The following is a 20776-nucleotide window of genomic DNA, read 5'->3' on the forward strand; positions in this document are numbered from 1 at the left end:
CCCCGGTTAAAGTTAACTCGAGCCTCAGCATCACAAAATGGATGCTGCCACCACAGACACAAGTCTGACCTCCTGCTGCTGGGAGTCCTTCCAGCGAGGGAGGCTTGGACAAAGGGTTTCCTGCCTTGGGAGGTGCTAGCACCACCCCAGACAGGATTTTGTGTATTAGGTAGGACAGGGCTGAAAGGAATGAGACATGCCTGGGGCACACAAGGTGTCCCTGTGCATACACCAGTCTAAACCAGTTCCTGGGGCACTCCAGCCCCAGAGCTGGCGCAAGACCGGACAAAGGAAAGGGGGTGTAACAACCCCCCTTCCTGGTCCCACCCAGAGGAGGGACCTAGTCGTAGTACAGCCCCCTTTAGCCGGATAAAGGTAGGAGCTGGTCCCATTCCAAATTAGATTATCCTGAACAACTTTACAAGAAGAAACTCTGGACTTCGACGTTCTGCTCCACAGAAGACTGAAGAAATCTCCCTTGTGGGCAAGGAGTGTCCACCCTGCACAAGCAGGCACCATCAGCGTCCAGCGGCTTCCCTTTGTTGTCTTCCTGCAAGGATCCAGACTTCAGAGCCCGACGAGACCTGGATTCTCAGACCTCTCCGACCTCTACCTACATCTGCAGCACAGCTGAGATCCGTGGGTGCAACGAGACACGTGGGACCGGCCATCTTGAAAGAAGCAGCACTTCACTCCAGCACGACTTCAGAGGCATCCTTGTCCAAGTGCTTTGGGGACTGAAAAGCCCCGACCCCGAGCAGCCCCTGCACTGAAGATCAGCCCTCCAGCATCCACGAGATCTGCATGGGGCCCTTCTGCCTGTTTGCTGCTCGACGCGTTTTCTGGTCCCTTGCCGGCTGGCTGGTGACCTCCTAGACGACGAATTCTGACAACTTCACTGCTGGTCTGGTTGCTCCAGACTGGCCCTTGCTCTCTTCCAAAAGAGGAGCACCCCGGACCCTCCTGGTCCACTCCAGGCGCCGTTTCCACTCACTGCATGGGTTGCCTTTGCCAGGGCCTGTTAACTTCGAATCCGAAGCCGACACCACCGACAGCGAGAGCCTGCGTGGGACAGCTCGTGCCTCCATCCTGGTTGTCGAAGACACCACCTGGTCCACGTGGCTGCAGAGACAAGCGTCCACCCTCACCTGATCGCGACGACGACATCTGGTTGCACTCCTGGTTCCACTACAGTCACTGGCTAGTGACTTTGAACATTGTCCCCTCTGCTTTCAGGTTCTTCTCTTCACTGATCCACTCTTGGATCACACCGGACATCTTCCTCCTGACCGCCTGCAGCATCTTTTCCTCCAGGCTCCATAGACTTCAACGCCGGAACCCAACACGACTTGGCACCTATGCACCCGCAGCCTGTGGGTGAGGTAACACGAGCATTTCGGTGCTCAAGGGTAGCTTGACTCTCCTAGTGTCCAGTTCCACAGTGGTTTTAGTCCTATCTAGTCAGGGACGTCTGTTCTCACCTTTTTCTTAAACTCTACTGGCCATAGACGTTTGTACGCATCTCGCGTGTGAGTTCACACTCTGCACACGTGCTCCGTGGGCCTCCTATTACTTACCTCAAGTTAGTATAGCGTGGTCCCAGCGATCCTACAGCCTCTGGACAGCTCCATTCCTATAATCGACTTTCACATTCCACTTACTTAGCATATGGTTTGTCGTGCCCCCAGGGCACCATTGTAAATCGTGCAACTTGAACGTATTTTTCCTTGGAGTTTGTCATGTGCTTAGCCTTCTGATCTCATAAAGAGTTCAGAGGTGTATATTAGTTAATAAATATATTGTTTATTTTCATAACAACCTGTGTGCTGTCCTTTCATGTGGTATTCAAGGGGTTATATGTGGTAAAACAGCTGGCTTCACATGCCAAAAGAGTGTAGCCTAAGACTGCTTTGTCCATGCTACCATTAGGATAGCTGGTCTATAAGGTTGACTTTACAACCAATCACCATAAGGGTTGTTTTGACTGATATAAGGTGATCACTAGAACTAGTGAGCATCATATATCAGGCCAACTTCTCACAAGCAGTAAGGCTTCTCCCGGAGGCAATGTAGGTTAAGTGTTTGCGCGCGCACCCAGCAACAACACCTAAGGCCCACCACAAAGGAAACTCCACAAAAGGTTATATGTAAAAATAGCCTTTGTATTGTAGCAAACACATTAGATAAAAACTGACACATTACAATGTGTCAACAGGCACAGGCAGAATTTAAAGGGGATATATGTACAGGACAGGGCCACGTGGACCACTGTCAGGGCGAAGCACTTTTAGAACTAGGATACTTGTAGGAATTAGCACTTTGTAGGAGTAATAATTACTGTAGCACAAAATAGGAAATAGGGCATACAACCAGTAATCACTGGTAACAGGTAAGTACCACCTACGCAAACCTAACCACCTTGGGAAAATATCACGCAGGGAACCAGGACCTCACTAACAACACCTATACTAGGAAGAGCAACCACCTAAGCATCACAATACATTTAGGGGTGTAGGCATAAAAACATTACACATAATGCATCACAACACATTCAGAGGTGTAGGGAAAAACACATGATGCATAAACATACATTCAGCGGTGTAGGAAGAACAACTGCGCAGAAATCACATAGGCCACAACCTGTGACTGTCCCCAGACCAACTGACCTCTCAGGGGCTGACCAGCCCCGTGTCCAAAATGTCAGGGGGGCCTAAACGGAGCAGCTGCCCTCTAAGTGCTGGGCAGCTGTAGCAGGGAGCCTGGTAGGCTCTGTAGATAAAATGCCCCCGATGGAGTCTCGTGGGCTCAAACAACAATGCGGGCGGGGAGCCTCAGGGCTCGGAAGAAAGAATGCCCAGTGTGGGGGGAGCGGGCTGCTGCCTGCCGGGGCCACTCTACCACCCAGAATGCGCCTAAGAGCCTCGCAGGCTTAAGAATGAATGCCCCCGGAGCACTTCAGGCCCGAAATGCACAATGCCTCTTGAGCCCCTCGTGGGCTCGAGGATATATGCGGGGCAAGGTGGGAGCGGCCTGCTGCCTTCCAGGGCCGCTCTACCAACAAAGGAAAATGCCCCCAAAGACGTTGGAGCCTCTCAGGGCTTGAAGTAAAAATAGAACACCAAGAGCCTCTGCGGTTCGAAGCACCAAGGCCCTCACGCTGAAAGGGAGGGGCAGGCACCGTCAATTTTCCCCGACGCCCTCCTTTTTAAGAACGGACCCCGGCACCACTCACCAGGGGTAGGATTTCTCGGGCTTCCTCTCCTGGGCTCTTGCGGGTGGCGGCGGCCGAGAGCTCCTGCTCCTCGGGGCTCTCTCTTGACAATCCTCCTTTGCTCTCCCTCGCTCTTGGGAGCCCCGGGGGTGGGGGGGTTGAAGACGCCGCCTTCTTCTCTCGCTTTCCCTCACTCGAGTGTGGGGTGGGCTCCTGTCAGCTTCCGGTTTTCGACAGAAGCACTTCCGGGTCGTCGCAGGCAGCGCGGCGGCCCGGAGGGGGGGTGAGAACAACTTGCGGCGGCAATCCGGGGTAGGCTCCCTGTAGGGCACAACAAAGTCAGCATGGTCCCTGATGGGGTGGGCACCCACTAGGGATATGAATAATGCAGCAACAATGGCCAATAAACGGGGTGGCACCCGTGCCGAGTTTCAGGAACAGGCTGCGGAAAAATGCAGGGTGGGCACCTGCGCCGATGTTGGCAGCCAGGGGATCCCCACACCAGGGAATCCCTGAAGATGGCGATTGCCACCCTGGGCTGCCCTTGGAACGTGAAAGGGCTCCCTGGATAAGGAAACAGTGCTTCCCTGGCACTGTGAGGAGAAATCCAGGGGCACCACAGGGCAAAGTCCAGAAATAGTCCTTCAGGAGGTGGGGGGGGGGAATGCTGGGCCCAGGGGCCAGTTCACAGGGTCCTCCTAGGCAGGGAGGCAATCCCCAGTGGCGGTCCTCGAGGTGCCCAGCAGCAGCAGGCCCCCCTCTAAAGTAAGATCAGCAAGAGAACCACATTCATGGGGACACAGCCCCTTCTTATACAGTAAAATCCCTTTGTCCTTAGGTGCAGGGTGAGGGGAAAACCAGTCGCAGCTGGTTTTGGAGCACTCTGATGTGCTCAGCCACCCTTTCTATTTACTAGTCAGGCTAGGGTCATCAGTCGCACCGCAGGGGGCAGAGCCAGCATTGTGTGGGGAAATCCCAGCCCTTTTCAGGTCCCAGGTGTACTGCTCCCCAGCCCTCACACATGCAGATCTCCCATTCACCACTGGGGCACACCCATCCTGACTCCTGGAGCCTGGCTCACCAGTCAGCTCCAGCCAATCACAAGCCAGCACATTCACTGCACAGACACACCAACTTCTAGAAGTGGCACTTCCACACTAGACACATTTATGCCTCACACATCATCGCTCAGCATTTAATCACACGAGTACGCACATACCAAACTCGCACCTGCACTCCCCGCGCATCAGGAACTAACATGGACACATACATTCCCCATGCATTCCTACGGGAGGGCAGGCCAAAATCACTACACAAGCGCACTTTACCCTGGGACACAGTGGTAAAGTGCGCAGAAACCAAAAATCACTACCACCAATTCAGCTTAATAGGCAAAAAGTTCAGGGGTGAAACTGCCAGAAGGGCCAAGTCCAACATCCTGAGTCCGAACTTTCCTGGATATCAGCAAGTTTGTACATCCTATAGGATTTTACCAGTTCTGACCGCGAAATTAAGGGGCACTATTCTTCAGGATTGCTCCATAAGCCTGATTTGCCCAACCTATGGCATATGTCCTTTATGTGTGTAAACCAAGGTATTTTACTAACACCCGGGAGACTCAATAGCTCCTTTAGTTCGGACCGATAAATGGCCAGTTCCGGTGTCACCCACAATCTACTCCAAAAAGGTATGGGTCTAAGGCCAATCTCTTCTCCAACAGGTCTAATTTCCAAGTTCAGGTGTAGAGGGGTGAGGAGAGTACTAAGGGGGAGCCCTAACATTTGCCTCATAAAATTGTTTTCTACCTTGCTCAGGCTACTAGCAGAGCAATGACCCCATAATTCTGCCCCATACATTGTAGTACCCCTTGCTTGTACTTTATAAATCTCTGTTTTTGGCCTGGCTGGTTTGTAGGAAGAATTTCTATATATTTTTGCAATTCCCCCTGCAGTCTGAGCAAGCTTAAGGCTTGCTTTGGCCATTTGCGGCGCCACTCCAGGTTTTATGTCAAGGTGAGACCTAAATAATCAAATACAGACACTCTTTCAAGCATGGTGCCATTCAAACAGGGGTTGGAACGGGACTTATTAGCTGGATTGAAGACCATAAATTTGGTCTTCTGAGTGTTAATCTTCAGCCCCCTGTTTTCACAGAAGGCAACAAAGCTGTCTAGAGACCGCTGGATTCCCATAGGCGACTTTGAGAGTGTTGTCAGCAAACATCATTGCTGGAACCTTACTACGTGCTATCTTAGAGGCATCATTGACCTTTACCTAACTAAGTTGATCAATCAATGCATTAATGAATAAGCAAAACAGGGTAGGTGCGAGCACGCACACCTGCTGTACTCCTTTATTGACAGGAAAGCGAGAGGTTAGCTCACCACATTTTTCGTACCTCACTTGAGGCAAAATTGCCTTCGTGTAATCTCATCAGAATGCTTAGGAGGTAGGGGGAATCTCCAGATCTCTACGTACACCCCATAATTTGACCCTGGGCACCAGATAAAAAGCTGTCTTCAGAGCCACAAATATTAGGAAGTGGCTGCCACCCTCTAAAGTCAATGTTTTTCAAAATAAAAGTTGGACTCTGAATTGTTGTCGGTAAAGTTGTTTTTTTTCTGAATCTGGCTTGATCTGGGCTCAAGTTCTCTTGTTCTTCCATCCACACCTGAAGGCGGTCAAGGAGTACCCGTGCAAACAATTTCTGGGTGAAATCGATCAAACTGATCGGCCTTTATTATTTGATATTATATAATATTTGTAGTTTTTTTTATATGTAATTAATATTATAGTATGTTTTCTTTTCATATATTGAATATATTATGATTTTTCATTTCTAAATATTATTTCTTTATTGTTATTATCATTTATCATTTTAATGTTTTTTATTTTTGTTTCAACTGTGTAAGTGTGAATAGTAATTTTTGTCTCTTCACTATCCAACACTTTCCCTAATGCTGCACTTACTGGGGTAGGAATAGTTAGTTTTACCTTTACGCTATCCAGCACTTTCCCTACTGTTGCACTCACTGGAGTGGGAGTAGTAATTTTTACCCCTCCACTATCCAACATTTTCCCTACTGTTGCACTCACTGGAGTTGCAATAGTAATTTTTACCCCACCGCTATCCAACACTTGCTCTCCTGTTTGCACTCACTGGAGTGGGAATAATAATTTTTACCCCTCCACTATCCAACACTTTAATGTTGCACTCACTGGTGTGGAAATAGTAATTTTTAACCATCCGCTACCCAACACTTTCCCTACTGTTGCACTATTTGGAGTGGGAATAGTAATTTTTTCCCCTTTGCTATCCAACACTTTCTCTACTGTTGCTCTTACAGGAGTGGGAATAGTAAATATTACCCCTTTGCTATCTAACACTTTCCCTATTGTTGAACTCACTGGAGTTGGAATATATATTTTTTCTCCTCCGCTATCCAACACTTTCACTACTGTAGCACTCACTGGAGTGGGAATAGTCATTTTTAATCCTCCCCTATCCAACACTTTCCCTACTCGTGCACTCACAGGAGTTGGAATAGTAATTTTAACCCTCCGCTATCCAATACTTTATCTACTGTTGCACTTACTGGAGTGGGAATAGTAAATGTTACCCCTTTACTATCCAACACTTTCCCTATTGTTGCACTCACTGGAGTTGGAATATAAATGTTTTCTCCTCCGCTATCCAACACTTTCTCTATTGTTGCAGTCACTGGAGTGGGAATAGTCATTTTTGCCCATCGGCTATCCAACACTTTATCTACTGTTGCACTCACTGGAGTGAGAATAGTAATTTTTAACCCTCCGCTATCCAACACTTTCTTTACTGTTGCTCTTACTGGAGTGGGAATAGTAAATTTTACCTCTTTGCTATCCAAAATTTTCCCTATTTTTGCACTCACTGGAGTTGGAATATAAATGTTTTCTCCTCCACTATCCAACACTTTCTCTACTGTTGCACTCACTGGAGTGGGAATAGTCATTTTTAACCCTCCCCTATCCAACACTTTCCCTACTGTTGCACTCACTGGAGTTGGAATAGTAATTTTTACACCTTCGCAATCCAACACTTTATCTACTGCTTCACTCACTGGAGTGGGAATAGTCATTTTTACCCCTCTGCTATCTAACACTTTCTCTGCTGTTGCATTCAGTGAAGTGGGAATAAAAAACTTTACCCCCGCTATCCATCAGTTATTCTACTGTTGCATTCAGCGGAGTGGGAATAGTAATTTTTACCCATCCGCAAACCATCACTTTCCCTACTGTTGCACTCTTTGGAGTGGGAATAGTAGTTTTGTGCCCCTTTGCTATCCAACACTTTCTCTACTGTTGCTCTTACTGGAGTAGGAATAGTAAATGTTACCCCTTTGCTATCCAACACTTTCCCTATTGTTGCACTCACTAGAGATGGAATATTAATTTTTACTCCTCCACTATCCAATACTTTCCCTACTGTTGCACTGACTAGAGTGGGAATAGTAATTTTTTCCCCTCCGCTATTCAACAATTATCCAACTGTTCCTACTGTTGCACTCACTGGAGTGGGTATAGTAATTTTTACCCCTCTGCTATCCAACACTTTCTCTACTGTTGCACTCACTGGAGTAAATAGTAAATTTAATTTTTCTGCTATCCAACACTTTCCCTACTGTTACTCTGATTGTATTGGGAAATGTTAGTTTAAATATTTTTTAATAGTTTCATGTTTTCATTTAATATAGAATGTTTTGCTTTACATCTAAAATTATATATATATATATATTATTTTTATATAATTTTTAACTTTTAAAATAAATTAAAGATAATAGTTTATTAATTCTTTTTAAAGTTGTAAATACTTTATTTCGGCCGTGGGCCATAAAAGTTTAATAATGTAGAAGGATTCAAAAACAGGAACTCCTCCATGCACAGGTAGACTTTGCTTACCTGACCTGCAGCGCGTACGCTCACTCTGTAATTCCTCTCTTAGCTGATAACCATTTTTAATATTTTAAGAAGCACCATTGCATAATCGCGCTGCTGCTGTATAGCGCTGCTGAATTTTCTACTTTCGCCGCTTTTACTGTGCAAAATCTTTTCTAGTTCTTACCTGCACTTTAAAAGGTTTCCACCCCGCATTTGCGAGATTTAGGCCGAGTTAGGGCTTATTTGAACCACGTTGCAGCAATTTGGCCGCCATCTTGGGTGTGGGAACCAGGAAGGTGCCGGTTTTTAGGCGCCATCTTGCTCGCGGGTCCAGAGGTTGACTCGTAGGATTCTCGCGCTTGTAGAAGGATCCAAAAACAGAAACTCCTCCATGCACAGGTAGACTTTGCTTACCTGACCTGCAGCACGTACGCTCACTCTGTAATTCTTCTCTTAGCTGACAACCATTTTTAATATTTTAAGAAGCACCATTGCATAATCGCGCTGCTGAATTTTCTACTTTCGCCGCTTTGCTGTGCAAAATCTTTTCTAGTTCTTACCCGGCAGAGGCGCGCCAGAGGCAAGCGCCTGTGCCCATCCGCGCACAGACAACGACCAGCGCCAGCCACGCTGCCAAACCTGCTCCTGCTCGATATGCCTATTCCAGGGAAGAACTCTTTCAGGTAGGCCAGCTATCCTGCTCTGTCAGCCAGCCTGCAGGACCACCAATAGTCCTATGGTGTTATCTTGTGGTCTGCTCAATGTCAGGTCCTTGTGTAAATATCGTTCGGAAATATCACTCCAAATCGATCTTCAGGGTTTGGATGTGCTGTTTCTCACGGAGACATGGACAAGAGCTGACAGTGGGGTGGAGCTTGGGCTGGGCTGCCCCCCTGGATATAAGATCAGGCATAATCCCCGAGCGGTCGGCAGAGGAGGAGGTGTGGGTTTTATCTTCAGGGAGACACTTGGCTTGACAGAGTTTGAGGTCAAAAACGTTCACGGTATTGAACTGATGGGCTTCTCCCTAAAAGGTCATAAGGGGTTCCTGTACTCTGGCTTGCTTTGTTATAGACCACTTAGCAGTGCCACGTCAGTCTCACACGATCTGGTGGATCTCATCTATGATCTTTCTAATTTTCATGCTAGGCTCATGGTTTTGGGAGACTTTAATCTCTGGCTGAATGACCCCTTGGATACGGCGTATAAAGATCTATGCCAGGCCTGCAGTAACATCCACCTTCAGCAGCTGCTGCTCTCCCAAACTCATTTGAAGGATCACATCCTGGATCTGGTCTTTGCTGAAGACACTTGGGTCAAGATCGGGGATATAACCGTTCATGGCTGGACTGATCGTGCCCTTATCCAATTTTCACTATAACTTCCCAATGACTCTTTCATAGATAGTCGCACAGGTAACACCAAACTTAGCAGACAGTGGTCTAGATTTTTGAAATGCTCTTCCTTGCCTGCTTTGCTTCCTTGTGGTTTTACTTTGGAGAAAGACGTAGAGGAGAGCTACCAGAGCCTTCGCCATCAGATTACAGAATCCTTAGATAAAACGGTTCCATTAAGGAAAGTGAAGGACAGATCCAAGCACGCTGCCCCTTGGTATTGTAGTGAACTCTTTCAGCTGAAACTACGTTGTAGACAAGCAGAAAGAACCTGGAGGAAGCACTATTCTGTGGTAGATAAAACTCTTTTTAAACAATCACTTCTGGGCTATAAAGCACAGATAAAATGTGCCAAAGCCAAGTACCTCGAGGACACGTTGGCACACGCAGCCAATAGGTAACAAACTCTTTTTAAAATCGTTAATAATCTTTCTAATCCTGCCTGTGCTGCTAACAGCATCCCTGCTTCGCAGGAACTGTGCGATTCCCTGGCCGCTACTTTTGAGGACAAGATTACCACTATCCTGAGCGGCCTTTCTGCTCCTAGTACTTCTAACACCCAGCCCACCTTTGAGCCACCGTCCACTTTGACTCCAGCCAACACCGGGGAAGTTATTGCACACCACGCTGTCCAGTTTCACTCTTCCATCCTATGAGGATTTATGTAATTTGGCCAACTGTGTCACATCGGGTTCTCCTTTGGACCCGTTGCCACATAAGTTTTGGAAGCTGTTCCAAGAGGAGCTTTTTCCTCCTCTTTATTCTATCTGTTGCCAGTCCCTCAGCTCTGCTTTGGTCCCTGATAGTTGGAAACGGGCAGTGGTATCTCCACTACTGAAGAAAGCCACACTGGATCCTCTCTGTCCTGCGAACTACAGGCCCATCTCTTTATTGCCCTTTACAATCAAAATTTTGGAAAAATATGTCACCAAATCCCTGTCTAGCTTTATAGAGACTAATGCATGTTTAGATGTAGCCCAGTTTGGCTTCCGGCCAGCTCATGGTACGGAATAGGCACTGGTGGTGGTTCTGGACGATCTTCGTTCGCGTGTCGACAGTGGTCGAGCAGCATTTCTGGTGCTGCTTGACATGTCAGCCGCGTTCGACACGGTAAACCACTCTACTCTAATCAAGAGATTGGAAGAGAATGGTGTGGTTGGCTCGGCCCGGGATTGGCTGGTCTCTTACCTTCATAATAGGCATCAAGTGGTGGCCTTACCTCCATTTAGGTCCGGCACCAGAAAGGTGGGGCAAGGAGTGCCTCGAGGGTCTGCAGTCAGCCCCATTTTGTTTAACCTTTACCTTTGTCCCCTGATTAGGCTGATCAAATCCTTCGGCATCTCTGTAATAAACTATGCCGATGACACGCAGCTTATCTTCTCCTTTGAAGGTAAGGAGGCTGTCTCTGCAGAGACCTTTCATTGGTGCCTGCTAGCCCCTGCGGACTGGCTGAGACATAATTCCCTTCAGTTTAATGGATCAAAGACTGAGGTGCTGCATTGTTCACTGGATAAAATTCCTCATCCTCTGCCTGTGGACTTTTGGCCACCAACCACTTTGGTCACTGTCGAAGCAGCAAACGCTGCTCGCAACCTCAGTGTTATCTTCGGCCCACAACTACAGCTGGATGCCTTTGTAAATAAGACTATTGGCACCTGCATGATGCTGTTACGAACACTGGCCAAGATCCTCCTCATGTTACCCACCTCAGCCAGACCTGAAGTAGTGCGCAGTATCATACTCAGAAGACTTGGTTACTGCAATGCACTGCTTCTAGGTGGCCGTATTTCCCTGATTAGGAAATTGTAGTGTATCCAGAATATGGCAGCCAAGTTGGCCCTCTTTCGGACGCGCTCAGCTTCATCATCTCTGGCGCTTAGAGACCTTCATTGGCTGCCTATTCTCAGCGGATCTGCTTCAAGTCCTCTTGCATAGTCTTCAGGGCACTCCATGGACAGGGGCCTTTTGCACTTCAGGAACTTTTTTCTTGGTATTCGGGAGCCAGACGTCTACGTTCCTCATCTGCTCATTTGGTGGCGGTTCCTCAAATCCAGAGGATTCGGATGGGCGGCCGTTCCTTTGGCTTCACTGCTGCTAAATTTTGGAATTCTCTCCCATTTTCCTTGAGGAGTTTGAATGAACTATCCCTTTTCAAAAAGGGGTTGAAGTACCACCTTTTCCCCAGGGCAGTGTGATCTCGTCTGTGTGTGATGTTTTGTAGTGTCAAAGCGCCAAGATACCCTTTGGGTGATAGTCGCGCTATAAAAGTATGTCTTACATTACATTACATTACATTACACATACATTACATTACATACCAACATTCATAATACAATCTAAATTGCATCAACCAATGTATATAAATATTCTCAATAAAATAATCCTCAATCTTTAATAAAACATTTAAACCAGCCACTAGACATTCCATTACATCCACCCCAACGACTTCTTTTTTTAAATTTGCTAAAAACGTCGAATAATACAATAAAAGAAGAGAGAGAAAAGCTGATTATTTCATTCACTTCACAGTACTCGCCCTATTATGGGTATATTAATCGTTACAACTTCACAGCTTTAGACCCATTGTTTTTCTTAATAGTCCCACTGCAAACAGGAATCTGGATAGGGCAATATTACATGCGGTGCATTGCTAGTTCTTAATACCCTTAGTGCCTCTTGGTGTTTTCTAAATCCCAGTGAGTTGCACAGCACAACGGTCAAACCAATTTCCCACTTGCTCTGCTATAAGACGGGCAGAGAATAGGATATGAGCTCTGTTTTCTGTGGACCTTAAAGAGCGTGTAGTGAATAAAGTGCAGGAACGGTCTCCCTTTCCCCCTCACTTTGTTGTATGGCTCTTGGTCTGTAGGATAGTATACCTTAGCTTCAGATACAGAGTTCTTGCTAAATACAGTTGTATGTCATCGAGAAATTCTTCAAAGCTCGAATTTGGTTTCATTGATAGGAATTGAGTTGTTAATCTTCCCAGTTTTGGGTAACAGTGGAGTGCATTCAGGGTATGTAGCCAATACGTTCTCTTTAATATATCTTTGTAACTAGACGTTAAGCTATGTGGCTCGGTCCAATATGAACTGAGACCTAGCCCTAGGAGCCATTTCTTTACAAATCCTAGCCATGGGAAGGTGAGGCATATGTTAATAGCCAACAGTTTACTTACACCTTCTCTATATACCACTAATTCTGGTGTTGTCCACTAGCGTATCCAATATAGAAATGGTCACAGTGTTGCAATATTACCTATACGCCTCATGTTTAAATCATGGAACATTGGGATAAGTGGTGTAGATGAGGACATCCCCAATTATCTTCTCGCAAACATATTTTTCCCAGTTGTTAGTTGCTTAATATCACTAATGCCCCATAGCTCTGAACCATACAGTGCTGCCACCTGGACCTTGCATTTATATACCTCCCGGGCCAGTGTCACAGGTTTGCTTGAAGACAAACTGTACTTCCTGAGAACAGCCCCTGCCTCCTGGGCAGGCCACAGGGCTGAATGATTTACCTGCTGCTTCCATGCTAATTTGGAGTCAAGTAGTATACCCAACTATGTAAAATTAGGGGGTTGTTCTATTTTCCGATTGTTCAACTTAAAATTATTTCTGAAGCTCTTATATGGATTTATGGCCATATACTTGGTTTTACTAGTATTTATTTCTAGGCCTTTTAGCCTGGCAGTATCCATTGAAATCATCCATCGAGTTTTGTAAACCCTTTGGCTTCTGCGAAATCAGGATAGTATCATCTGCAAACAGCAGCCCTGGAATCAAATTCCCATTCAGCTTAGGGGGGTAATTTTCATTTTTTTGTAGATGGTTTACAACATCATTGATATATAATGAGAAAAGGGTGGGAGCAAGTACACAATCCTGTCTCACTCCACTATCTATTCAAATTGATTTTGTGAGTTCACAATTCACGCCCCAGGGGACTCTTGCATAATTGTCATTGTGCAGCCTTTTTATCCGTGTTAACAAGCTGGAGGGAGCTTCTTGTTCATTTAATGAATCCCACAGTAAGCAACGAGGTACGAGGTCGAAGGCTGCCCTCAAATCTACAAATGCTATGTAGATGTTGCCCCACTTAATTTTGATACTTCCAGATGATAGATAAGAGTCTAAAGGCTTGGTCCACTGTGCTTGTGTATGATCTAAATCCTGCCTGGTACGGTGACATTATAATGTTAGTTTTATCCAGTCATTGAGCCTGTTCAATAATCGTCTGGCGTAGATCTTCTGTAGCACATCTATAAGGCTGATTGGCCTATAATTCTTGGGTTGCTGTTTGCTACCTTTTTTGTCAATAGGGGCAATTTCTGCCCCCTTCCACGTTGCTGGTATTGGGGCTCCTGCTGCTATTGCATTACTAAGTGAGTTAACATACGGGATCAAAACCTTTTTATTGTGTTTGAATAGGTCTCCGGGGAGTCTGTCTAGCCCTGGTGATTTTCCCTGCTTGATGGTATCTATAGTATATTCGGTTTCTTTCAGTGAAAAAAGATCACTTCTCTATCTCCCTCATTTCTGGCAAGCTTGCCTTCTTCAGTTGGAGTGGGACGAAAGTTGGAATATAGCGTAGTAAAATGATCGATCCAAACTGCTGGGTCCAAGTAATGCTCCATTCTTCCACTTGGCCCTTTCCCCCACATGCAATTATTTTTCAGAACTCTGCTACATTGTTGGTTTTTGCTGCCTGTAGGAGAGCCAACCAACTGTTTGCTTCCCAGTTATTCCTGGTGGTAGCCACTGCTCTCCTATGGGTGTCTCTAGCCCTCCTTATTAAGGGGCCGATTCCGATCTGGGTCAGAAAGCACTCCGACTGTGCCAGATCTGGGCTGTTTTCCGACCGATCCGGACTCCTGCAGTCTGACCGAGCCAGTAAGATGTGGCTGTATGCCGTCGGACTCAGTGCGGTCGGACTCCCATAGAAGCCAATGGGAGTCAGTCGTATGAAGCGTACATGGGCTCCCATTGACTGAATGGGTACGTCATGGACAAGTGCACCCCCTACAGCCGGGTACACGTCGGTGCCATCCGCACCGTACTTACCTGTGTTGGGGAGACCCATGGGTCTCCCCCTGTGACCGAGTCGTAAGGCTGCGGGTAACAGGGGGTCCGACGCGCACCCTCCGAAGTCCCACTCCGGAAGCAATTGCAAACCGGATGCTCCGACTCGATCCGGTTGTCCGAATCGAGCATCGTACTACCCCGGTCGTGAAACGTCTCCATTGCGCGCCACAGGTTGCTTGTCACCGATTCGTACGGAGCGGTTCGGACCCGGAAACGATTCTGATGGAGATTTCACGCTTGTTGGCATTAACTTTGCGAATAGGAGAGCGTGCATTGATATTATAGACCCACCACTTGCCTTTGCCTGTGCAGCCACTACCTCTGCAAAAGTATTATAGCTGCTTGTCTTTAGCATTATCTCACCTGTGACTCTATGCCACTTGATAGGTCTACCGCTATCCAACACTTTCCCTACTGTTGCACTAATTGTATTGGTAAATTTAAGTTTAAATATTTTTTAATAGTTTGTTTTATTATATCATAGAATTTTTTTACATTTAAAATTATTGCTATATATATATATATATATAATATTTATATATAATTTTGAACTTTTTAAATAAATTAAAGATAATAGATTATTAATTATTTTTAAAGTAAATACATATATATGTATAAATTATTATGTTTTTGTGTTTATCTTTTTTTTAATTAAGTTTATTTGTTATATTTTGTTAAAATGTATATTAAATTCAATTTGTTTAGTTAAGATTGATATTAATATTTAATATATATATAATATGTTATGTTATATATATATATTTAAATCGATATTTTTTACATTTATATTTTGTACATCTATATTTTTTACATGAATATTTTTAATTCAATATTTTTGTACTTACCTGTTTAGACAAGGTGTAGTCTATTTATTTTCGATATTTTTAACATTGATATTTATGGTATCGATGTTCTATCAGTGAACCCTTAGGGTGACTACACCCTTGGTGTGCTCGCCCTACATGGGGGAGTGGACACAATCCCTAATCCTGATTGGAGAGTGCGTGCCATCATTTGCAAGATGGCGGGCACTGAAGACTGGGCTTCACCACACCTCCCCCACCTGAGGGGTGGGGATGGCAGAGGTGAGCACACTTTCTGAGCAGGCTAATTTTTCCCAACTGTCTTCCTGCCGAAAAGGAGGGGAGACAGGAAGGGGACCTGCTCCTGATAGCAGGAGAGGCTGGGGTTCATGTTGCAAAGGTGGCAAGGTCTTTGAAGCTCCCCTGCCACAGATGGCTCTTCCTGGCCTGGGGTAGGTGTGACCACCTCCGCTCAGGAAATGCTTTGTTTCTCGGCTCAGGGAGTGAAGGCTCCCACCCCAGGGGTCCAGAAACATGTTTAGTGGTGGCAAGGCTGGTGTGTCATCAGTGTGGGTTTAATGTGCTAAGAACTTTGATACCAAACTTCCCAGTTTTCAGTAGAGCCATTATGGTGCTGTGGAGGTCGTAATGACAAACTCCCAACATCATATACTCTTTATGGCATTACTGCACTTACAATGTCTAAGACTTGGTCTTGCCATTGTAGGGGTACAGGGTTCATGCACCTGTACACTTACAACTGGTATAGTGCACACAGCTAGAGGGTTGGCTGACCTATGCCAGGGTAATGGGTTGTAGGCATGGCATAAAGGGATGCATACCATGTTGACTCTTCACTTTTCACTGCACCTAAACATGCAGCTTGCAATATCAGCGTCTGTGTAAAGGTATTGGGACTCTAAGGGTGGCACTGTAAGGGCTGCTGCTCTTAGAGGCCTTCCTTGGCCACAGACCCATTGGTGCCCATGGTACCTTTTGCCAGGGACTCTGTGGCCAGAGAGGTGCCAAGTGGGGGTATAAGGTACAATTTTGGTAAAGAACACTGGCCCTGGTAGCCTAAATGGCAGGGACCCAGGGCACATCATGTCAAAGTGCATCAGTAGTCTGGCAAAAAGTGGGGGGGTTACTGCAACAGAAACCCAGCTTCCTGCTAACCCTGGGCATAGTTTGCGTAGTAGCGCTACGCAAACCTACGCATAGTGCACTTCGCACTAGGCAAGCTACAAGTAGCTATGCGAACTGCGTAGTGCACTGTGCAAGATTCTGTTTGCACTGATTGCACAGTGCCAGATGCTTGTCCGCACTGTGCAATCAGTGAAAACCTCATCTTGCAGAGTGCAAGCTGTCATTTTCTGCCGCTCAAGTAGATTTGTACTCGAGCGGCAGCTTTCTCAACATGGACTGGTAGTTTCTCATCGCGAGCGGTCGCAAGCATACGCGAACACTCGCAATGAGGTTTATTTTCCACGCTCGCGATCGGCAACTTGATGTTGTTGTTGATCTCAAACGAGGAAAAAGTCTTGCAGGGAGGTCAATTTGCTTGCTCGCGGTCGCCAACTTGACGTTGAGGACCGTTAGCAAGCCAAAAATTGCCCGCTACGCTATGCGTATTTGCACTGTGCTACGTGCAGTTCGTGTAGCGCAAAGTTACGCAAACTACGCAAGCATAGCATCGTCCCACGCTCAGGGTTACTTCCTACACTAAGCCAGTCAGTCATTCAAATCGCTTTTTTCGATTCCTATACAATAAGAACATAAAAGTACGAATGTGCACAATAAAAAGAGACATCCATCATAGTACAAGGTGTTGAAAAAGATAAATAAGAAACAATTGTAAAAGCATTCATTAAAGTGCATAGTGTTAAGAAAGGCAGATAAAACATCAGTTAAACACAGGATAAAACATACAAATCATAAATGAGTATTGTATAGTCGCTTGGTCTTCCATGTAAAAAGTAAAAAAGATGCCACAGAGTAACAAACTAAGTGGTCAGGCAGTGATTGTAAGAAGTACATTCCTTGGTGGCATTTGTATAAAGTTGTATTCATGCATACGTGGCCGAATAATTCTCTTACGGGGTACCACATAAAATTTACAAAAGAAAAAGATGTGTAAGTTTGATTGAGCAGAAACACCATCACATGGGCAAGGATGGAGATCATGTATGGAATAGATTCCTGAAGGATAGGCCAACATACAAGGTATATAATTCAGTCGAAACCTCACTTAAATAAATCTGTGACGTGGATTTGTCACTGTAAGTAAATATGGGACTGTGCCTTCCTAGTCAATCGGTCCCTCTAAATAGGATTTAACACATGCTTTTAAGCAGTTAGATTTAACACTCTCAGTTGCCCTTTCTTTAAGGAATTTTTCAAGATATTGGAGCAATTAGATTGTGAGCTAAATAGGTGCTCTAAACCGAGGGAAGAGAGGCTTTTTATAATGTATGTTATCCACGGGATCCTGTGGCCATGTTCAAGAGAGAGGCAGTCTTCAATAGCTTATGTGTGAGATTGATAGATTCTCCTCTCCAGATAGAAAGTCATAGTGTGATTGGAGCCAGGCTAATTACGTCATTAATATAGGGAACGTCCAATTCTGTGTGACAAATAAAGTTAGAGCAACTTGTCGGAAGGCCAACACGTTTTTTCCAAACATTGTCCTCTATGGTTTGGAGAATGAAGGAGGTAATGAAACTCCAAATGCCTACCCCATTGGTTACTACTGAAACTGATTTGGTAATATAGACATTTTTGACCATTTCAAGGGGTTTTGCACCCAGTTTCTGTATCAAAGAGTGTAGAGCGATAATATTTTTTCCCAGCGATAAACCTCTAGTAGCGATCATGTTGGACCAGGTTAGTTGACTGTCGAAAGTTATACTAAGATGTGAAAATATCAGTGTGGGCTATTTTCGACCAGCTATATAAAAGTTTGGAACCTTCCTATCTTTACGGCCAGTGATTAAAATAAAAGACTTCCCCTCTAATTTTGTTAATACAAACTACTCATGTAACACAGATAAACTTCTAATAGTTTCTGTAGGGCTAGGCCTGTGGGGGCAATTAACACTGCATCGTCTGCGTAAAGAAGAAATGGGGTGTGCACATTATTGATCTTAGGGGGGTCCTGTGTAGAGTTCGACAGGGGTGTTTCCACTCCATTAGTATATATGGAAAAAAGAAATGGAGCAAGTACACAACCCTGACGAACTCCCCTGTTGATTGGGAATGACCTGGTACACTTTCCCTGCTTCCCGTAATGGACACAGGCCGAAGCACTGGAATAAATCTGCCTGATAAACAGGATGATAGCCTCATCGATGCCCATTTCTTTTATGATAGCCTCATTGACGCCCATTTCTTTCATTATCCTCCACAAGTGGTTATGGGCAACACATTCAAATGCTGAGGATAAGTCCATCAATGCCAAGTATAACTTACCTTGCTTTGCTGAAGTATACATCGCAATTAACAGCCTTAAGTTGAGGCATCAGTCCTGGGTACCTTTCCACTTTTAAAAACCATTTTGCACCAGAATTAGAACATTATTACGTGTGGCCCACTCCTCTAATCTATTTAGTAAAACTCAACCCATACATTTGGTGTTGTTATCCAGTTGTGAAACTAGCCTGTAATTGTTGGCCTCGGATTGGTCTCCTTTCTTGTAAATTGAAATTAAAATGGACTTCGTCCATGAGTCTGCTGGGCCCACTATGGCAGCTGCATTAAAAACATTTGTCAGCACCGGTCCCCATAGGTCAGGTTGCTCCATAAAAAATCTATTGGAGTATCATCTGGGCCGGGGGCTCTATTGCTGGAGCACTGCTTAATGGCCTCTCTAATCCTATGTAAATTAAAAATGAGGGGATACTAGGCAGGAGAGGTAATGGCTATCCACTGTGTAGCTACTCCCTCCGCATATGGGTCGAATTTTGAAGAAATGTGTGCAACTCAAAATTCCTCATCCACGTGACAGTCTAGGCACAAGTCAGTAGATAGTTTAAAAAATGGAGCATTAATAACTCTACAGAAATCCCTGGGGTTATTTGAAATAGCAGCTTTATACAGTTGTTCTCAGGCTTCTTCCTCAGGGTTTTGGTTCTCATCAACCTTGCTTATTTGTATCAGAGATGCAGATGCTTGACCAGTACAATATCTCTGGGGGTGGATCTGAGGGCCTGGTGTAAGTTTGATAAGGACTTGATGCATGCCAACCATCTGGGACCTAGCGTGTTGGTGATCTATCTTTTCCTAGTTGGGCATGCTTAACCTCTAATAGTATCTAATGAAAGGACATGGTTACCTGAGTGGAATCGGGATCCAATGCTAGGCAAGTTATAATATAATTTAATCTATTTCCAACCACAACCGGAACAATTTTTATTTTGTCTGCAGTTGGTCATTTGAGGATTGTCCCATTTTTTCTATTTCTTGTTGCCTCATCTGCTTCGGGTGGAGTCCTTCCCATTCCAGGTCACCAACAATGGCAGCATGATCACTAAAACTGAAAGGCTTAATTAAAACATTACAAATTAACTTTTTAAAAAGCACCAAAACCATTAAGCAGTCTAAGGTTAAACCCTGGGTAGCGAGGCCACATGTGTATAGTAGCATGCCTGAGGTAGGATCTGTAGGATTCCGGATTTCTAGGTCATTAATAGTAAACAGTATATTCAAAGCGTCTCCATAGGAGTTATGCGTAAAAAGTGTAATGGGATTACCACACACTGTTTTGTTTAAAAAAGCACAACCATGTACGTTAAAATCACCCACCCATAAAATATTCGTTAGAGGTTGTTAAAAAATGCATTGATTTCCCCTTCCAACATGTCTACAACCTGCTTCATGTTACCTGTGAAGTCATTATTATAAAAGTAAATGAAATTAAATGTATCGCTGCCCGGGTCTTTTAAGTGAAAGAGATGATAATAAGAGGAAATGTTATAGAATGAAGGGGATTCTAATTTTGAAGTGTTTTTCAACAAGGTAAGAAACCCACGCTTGGCGCGACCCAAGTTAGACATGATAGCAGGAGTATGGAAAGAGCAATAGCCATTGAGGTTAATAGGTTAGGTCCTACTTCCCATGTTTCCTGAAAAAAGATCAGGTCACAGACAGTTTGGATCTCAGTCCAGCAATATTCCAGGTGATTCATTTGGCATTATCTGTATGGTTACATGTTGCCATGGAATGTGTGGGGAATTCAGACCCTGATATTGTACGACTTCGAACAGGAGAGGGTTGTCCTAGTGGAAGGTGTAGGGTCTCACTATGAAGATTTTTGTGGGGGATCAAAGGGCCTTGCCCCAGAGGATAGGCCTTACCGGTTTATAGA

Source organism: Lissotriton vulgaris, chromosome 6, assembly GCF_964263255.1.
Source record: "Lissotriton vulgaris chromosome 6, aLisVul1.2, whole genome shotgun sequence".
In the NCBI taxonomy this organism is placed as follows: Eukaryota; Metazoa; Chordata; class Amphibia; order Caudata; family Salamandridae; genus Lissotriton; species Lissotriton vulgaris.